The following is a 7,503-nucleotide window of genomic DNA, read 5'->3' as shown; positions in this document are numbered from 1 at the left end:
ATCATGAAGGCCAGGGGCAGTTTTAATCAAAGGCATCCTGAGATGTCCCCTGTATGAGATGCTTACAGTATTAATACTGTATTAGATGCTTATCTGGACACAGAATGCTGATACTATGAGTCACATACTTTTACCGCAGAGATTATCCAATTTGTAGACTGAAATATGATACTGGGATCTAGATGGAAAAAAAAAATACATAGAAAAAAATTTGTTTTGAGGTATTTACCAGATGTAGACTTTTGGCAAAAGTGAGACATGACTAACCTGTATATATCAGAATTTGTATTATTAGGATGTTTCTGTTAAAAAAAAAAATAAAAAAATCATGAAATAAATGGCTTTGTAGTAATGCAGTACTACTTAAAGGGGTTGCTCTATTACAACAACCCCTACTCATATGCGTTATCTTAGTGGCTGGACTCCGACACGGAAAAACATTCTATTAGTCAGACAGGAAAGTGGCTGTAAAGAAATAGCTCCTACTCTGATACCCTGTATTAAAAGGGTTATCCAGCACAGAAAAAAAGCACAGCATCACACCTGTCTCCTGGTTATGTGTGGTATTACAATTCAACTCTATTCACCTCAATGGAACTGAGGTACTAAACCGCACCCAAACTGGAGACTAGAGTTGTGCTGTTTCTGGAAGAAAGCAGCCATGTTTTTCTAAGTCTGGTTAACCACTTTAACACTCTCCAATTCCCACTCTTGAATTCCTAATAACTAACACTATTTTTTCTCCATGATCCGTGGAAAATCATCCGTATTTGCATCTGTAATTACTTCTGTTTCCGTATCCATTTCCGTTAAATGGAAATAGTAGATTTGATCTGTGTTTTTTCCGAAAGGCACAGATTCCATAGACTTCTATTGGTAATCTGTACTGCAATCACAATCCGCAGTAAGACGTACTTTTTTTTACGGAATTAATTATGGATCAAAATTAACACGGACTGTGTGAATAGCCCAATAGAAATCAATGTACTCTAAGTTGAACAATGATTAGGGATCTGCAATAACAGACAACTTTACAGGACGTGTGAATAAGGCCTAACTCAAGTAAAAGTGCCAGCAATCAGCTGAGAAATGAGAAAACGGTCATTGGTTGGCTGGTTGCACATTTTCTGTGGCCAATAAAATCATCAACATTATCAGCCACATATTGCCCTGTGTGGCCAACAATGATGAAGTTGTGTAACAGTAAACGATTGCTGATCACTGAGATCAGCACTCATTATCAGGGCCTGCTCAGCCTATCTAAAAGGACCTTTACTTGGATACAAACTAACCTCCCGCTTCACACAGGAAAAGGCTGGAGATGCCCAAATCAGCCAATCGCTGGCTGAGATGGATTACGACTGTGACCAGTAATTGATGGAACAGCATTTCCTGTGTGTCTATACTGGACTAAAAAGTGGTGCTAGGACGGGGGCGCAGTGAGTATCACATCATAACCATAGGGACTAGGACAGGAGGTGATTAATGCAATCTTTGTTTATAACCAAGCCTGACACTACTAAAAAAATATGTCCCAGCAGACACCCATGACTGACATACTGTACTGCTGATCAGCAGCAGTTAAACCAATCAGGTGTTTACATACTGTATTTAGTGGAAGTATCTTACAGGTGACACTACCCCTTTAAGTAAACATAAAAAGATCAAAAATAATTTTTATCCAAGTAGTAAGTGGTATAAAGTGCCGTCGTTTTCCATTAGAATGTGATGTTTAGTGTATTGAATGTGCTTTTTGTTCACGTTTAGTAAACATTGAATTGCTGCTGAACATTGCCTAAAGGTACCTATTATAATAGACGCTTAAATACATTAGTGCTTTTATTAGCGATTAATGGTACGAGCACTAAGTAGAAAGAATATTTATATTTAGAGAGATATATGACCAATATGGAGCCAGGAAATACAGGGGAAAATTTTTTAATGCAATCTAATTGGAATAGATTAGATATTTAGTTTTCACATTAAATTGTTAAGATGGATAGATAGATGGATAGATGGATAGATAGATAGATGGATAGATAGATAGATGGATAGATAGATAGATGGATAGATAGATAGATAGATGGATAGATAGATAGATAGAAAGATAGATAGATAGACAATAGATAGATAGATGATAGATGCATGGATAGATAGATAGATAGATAAATAGATAGGAGATAGATAGATGGATAGATAGATAGATAGATAGATAGATAGATAGATAGATACACAAATGCCTTATCTTTTCGTCTCCTGACATCTGATTCATACACATTAAGTAGCTGGACAGTCTCAACTAAATTGGTGGGTTTACAGGCCGCGCAGTCATCCCACATCCGGTAAGGTAGTTCCAGGCAATGTCCATCTGCCCCAGGAATCCAGCCAAATGCCCAGAGAATGTTAGAATTATGCCAACTGTTAGGTGGAGAACAGATAATGTAATGAGGAAGTTTCCAGGGGTTGGCCTATGCCTTTTAGTTCTAGTTAAAAGAAATCTTAGTGCTGTAATATCCCAGGACACTTTGGGCTCGGTCCTTTTCTGTTCCAGCATAGCTGTGCCCTAGTGCACAAAGCAAAATACATTAAGGCATGGTGGGTAAAGTTGGTATAGAAGTATCTGACTTACCTGCACCAAACCCTGCCCTCAGCCTCATCCAACACCGTTGAGATGACCTAGAATGGAAATTGTGAGTCAGACCCTCTAGTCCAACATCAGCGTCTGGCCTCACAAATATTTTCCTAAATAAATGAGCAAATATTCCTATTGACAACTTTAAAATACTCAAGAAAGTTTTTTTTTTTTAAAGAGTAAAAGCTGTTATAACAAAAAAAAGGTGGGCAACACCATATGAATGCCTATGGATACAGAATAGCAAGTCCAATTCTTGTCTATATAGTGCATGAAAAAAATATATTATTCTGATAAAAATGAAAGAACCTACAAACCTGATCCACAGTAATCTCATTACAATTCTAAACAGTAACATGTACGTAGATTTACACCTGTGTAAAACACGCCATAAATATTCAGTGAAGGTGTTTGGTCACACTTGTGCACAGTAGTGAGAGATAGTACAAATCCTTGGAAGGAAATCTAACACATGGTCGGTTCCCTGCAGGTTTTGTTGTTTCTCCCTCTGTAAAGTGATTTAGTCAGGTCGCACCATTTCTTCCCTCATTTACATGTCTGCTAAACTCTCCTGCAAACAGCCACACATTGCCGCTAATCGAGGACTCCGGTGTAAGCAAACATGTCGGAGAGCAGGGGGGTCACTTATTTGCACTTAAAAAGGCTACTGGGCAGAATAAAACAGCTTTCACCTCAACATGGAAACAATACTGTATAAGAAAGATCCCTAAAATTTGGCTCAGGTATGTTACCTGATTTTCATGTCATATCACACCAGGCAGATGTCAGTGTGCCCCCCCCCCCCCCAATCACTAAAGTAACAGGTCTTGTTGCTGTGTTCTGGGAAACACCTGATCAGGGCTCAAATACCCTGTCTGTCTGGCCTCCTTTCCAAATACTTTTTTAGGCTATGTTCACACTACGTAAGTTTCCGGCTGTAGCGCGTTCCGTGAATAAGCGGCCGGAGACTTACATAGTTTGCGTACAATGGAAAGTATACGATGTACGGCTGCACAGTTCACACTACGTACGAACGTACGCCTGGATTGTACGCGGAGCCGTAAAAAATGAACCAGACCATTGTTTGAGGACGAAAATGCTGTAACTTACGCCCGTATCGTTACATGCGGTCCCGTACGTAGTGGTGATTTCTTCATTTTGCAGCTTTTTGTGCTGATCCAAAAGGTTCTGTGGGGTGTCCGGGGCTAGGCGAAGCTTTCCAAGTCAAAGACCGCTGTCAGATCGCTACGTAGGGCGCTCGGGAAGCGTAAGTAGACTACGGGTGTAAGTTCGTGCTCCGTACGTAGCCGGCCACAACTTGCGTAAATTCCCGAACGGAGTTTAACACGTATATGTCCGGCCGCGAAAAATTTTCGCGCCCAGACATATACGTTCGGCTATGTTCCCACACAGTATTTTTTCTCAGTATTTTGCAACCAAAACCAGGAGTGAGTTGAAAACACAGAAAGGCTATGTTCACACACTGTTGAAATTGAGCGAATGACCACCATTTAATGGCAAATAACTGCCGTTATTGTAAAACACTGGGCGTTAAATTTCCACTCAATTTCAACACTGTGCCTTTCTGGTTTTTCAATCGACTTCTGGTTTTGGTTGCAAAATACTGAGCAGAAGTACTGTGTGGGAACATAGTCTCATGATGTTTTACTTGAAAAGAACCACAAAGTCATTTTTTGGTGCTTTAGTTTTTGTGAATATTTCTCAAAACAGTGGCCCAAATGTACTAATGAGTCTGCACCAGAATTCTTTACAAAAAGTGGTCTATAGGACTGATATTCCTCCTTATACTAATAATGGCCTCTGATATGGCCCCTTATACTAATAATGCCCCCTGCTATGTCCCTAGTAATGTCCCCCCATGATATGCCCCCTGCTATGTTACTAGTAATGTCCCTTGTGATATGCCCCCTGCTATGCCCCCCAGGATCTGCCCCCTGCTATGCCCCCCATGATCTTCCCCCTGCTATGCCCCCCATGATATGTCCCCTGCTTTGCCCCCATACTCCTGCCCCCCCCCCACCTGCTGTGCACTAATAGTTGTTATCTGGGCTGTGTGGCTGCAGGGAGCAGCTCTTCTCTTTCTTCTGGCTTAATCTTGTTAGCCGTGGGGACGGAACCTCCGGCAGGCATGATGGCGTTTTTTTTTTATTATTTATTTATTTATTTAAAAAAAACCCATAGGGTCCCCCCTATTTTTATAACCAGCCGGGTTAAAAACCAAACGACAGCAGCCTGGTAACACCAGGGTGGGAAGAGACATTGGTTTAGGCCCTCCCTAGCTTAAATCTTACCAGCCTGCTGCCGCCCGGTCCAGGAGCGCCAATTTTGACGCTCCCGGACCACTGGCACCCGGCTCTTCCCAGTACCCCTGGTGGCATTGGGTACTGGGGTAATAATAGGGGGTTAGTGTTACCCATTTTATACCGGCTAACACTAGGCCCCGACTTAGTAATGGATTCCGTCTATTAGACGGCTTCCACTACTAAGTCTATAAAGTAAAGAAATAAAGACAAGACACAAGTTAAAAAAAAAATTTATTCAAATAAAAACACCCCCACACCCCTCATTGACCATTTTATAAAAAATAAAAATAAAAAAAACGCTGGTCATCGACGTAGTCCATGGAATCCGACGTAATCCACAGGATACCGATATCTGAAAAACAAAAAGGGAGAAACACACAAAAAACACACAAACAGGAGCACAACACCCATCATTGTGAGCGGTGTTGTGCTCCTTACAGTATGCAGCATCTTTACGGATCGCTGCTTACAGTCTGGCCCCCAAGGGGTTAAGGGAGGATGTATTGCATCCCCCTTAACCCCTTGGGGGCCAGACTGATGTCAGACTGCACCCATCCCAGCAAGAAAGGGGTTAACTGACCCCCCTTCCTTGCTGGGAGGGGTGCAGTGCTGGGGAGGGGGTGGGGAGAGCTCTATACTCACCCCGATGTGTCCTCTTCGCTGGTCCGCAGCACAATGAAGTCACTGTACTGCGGACCGGCTCATTATATGTGCACTCAGCCGATCAGCCGATCAGCTGAGCGCACATATAATTCTAAATGTTTCTTCTAATAATGCTATTGTGATAACATAATTAGAAGAAACATTTGATGTTTTCATTAAAGTAAAGTGATGATTAGTACAGAAAGCTCTTTTGCCGGCAATATGAATTAACGGCTTATGGAGCTTCCTGTACTAATTAATATTTAATTAATAAAACACATTTTTGATTAAATAAATTCAGTTTCGTTGGTCAATAATTTAATTCTAACGAATCCATCATTGTGCAATTCAATATACTGTCAAAAAATAAATATATATATAAATTTACATTTATTTATATATCTATTTATTTTAACAGTATATTTAATTGCAAAATGATGGATTCGTTAGAATTAAATTATTGACCAACGAAAGGGACTTTATTACAAAGAAAATATGTTTTATTAATTTAATATATTAACTATTAGAGGCATCGGCATTCGGCATCATTGCCGGCTATTTTTGAAGTACTCCATACGGACCGCCTGTCAATCCTCGGCCGCATGTCCAGCCGCAAACAATGGTCTTGTTCATTTTTTACGGGTCCGTTTACGATCGGGCCGTAGATTCATACATAGTGTGCACTGTGCAGCCGTATATCCTATACTTTCCAGCGTACGCATGAACCACCAAAAATACCGCCGCACAATTACAGCCGCACAGTTACATAGTCTGAACCTGGCCTCGGGCTAAGCCCACAGTATGCATCAGATATCTGTCGAAATAGTTGGCGGCATAGACCCACAACATGTTTGGCCTATAGACTTTAAAGGGGTTATCCAGCAAAAATCTTTTTCTTTCCTATCAACTGGTTTCAGAAAGTTATATAGGTTTGTAATTTACTTCTATTTGAAAAATCTCGTGTTCCCAGTACTTATCAGCCGCTGTATGTCCTGCAGGAAGTGGTGTTTTCTTTTTAGTCTGACACAGTGCTCTCTGCTGACATCTCTGTCTGAGGCAGGAACTGTCCAGAGAAGGAGAGGTTTTCTATGGGGATTTGTTACTGCTCTGGACAGTTCCTGTCTCGGACAGAGATGTCAGCAGACAGCGCTCTGTCAGACTGGAAAGAAAACACAACTTCCTGCAGGGAATACAGCAGCTGATAAGTAGAGATGAGCGGACCGTCGGACTTTTGGTCCGACGGCATCGGCGCTCTCTCATCATGCCTTTGATCCCGGCCGCATACTTGCGCTCCCGTGAATATGCAGCCAGGATATTCCAGGGAATTCAACAGGGATTCCCTCGAAGATCCTGGCCGCATATTCCCGTGAGTGCAAGTATGCGGCCGGGATCAAAGGGATGCCGAGAGAGCGAACTGCTTTCGGACCAAAAGTCCGAGCAGTTCGCTCATCTCTACTGCTAAGTATGGGAAGACGAGATTTTTTAATCACATAATCACAAGTAAATCACAAACCTATATAACTTTCTGATATCAGTTGATTTGAAAGAACAAGATTTTCGCTAGATAACCCCTTAAATGGATCGATGGAGTCAATTAGCGGCTGAATTCAGTTCATTTTACAAATGTATACATTGATTTTGGATCGCACCGCTCCCAGTCTGCGCTGCCCGGCTGCTTCCTGGTCTCTGATGCGGCCTTGAAACGTGATGTTTCATGTCCGCTCAGCCAGTCAGTGACAGAGGCTCCCGGACTTGAAAACGTCATGTCTCAAGCCCCTGCAGAGACCAGGAAGCGGCCGGGCAGCACGGACCAGGAGCGGCGTGATCGGAGTACCTCTTTAAAGTCAATAAGCTCATTGAGAACATGCCAGTCTTAAGGGAATTTTTTTTAGATGCAAATTATAG

The sequence above is a fragment of the Dendropsophus ebraccatus genome, chromosome 2 (genome assembly GCF_027789765.1).
Source record: "Dendropsophus ebraccatus isolate aDenEbr1 chromosome 2, aDenEbr1.pat, whole genome shotgun sequence".
NCBI classification, from domain to species: Eukaryota; Metazoa; Chordata; class Amphibia; order Anura; family Hylidae; genus Dendropsophus; species Dendropsophus ebraccatus.
Note: the sequence above shows the minus strand (reverse complement) of the source record.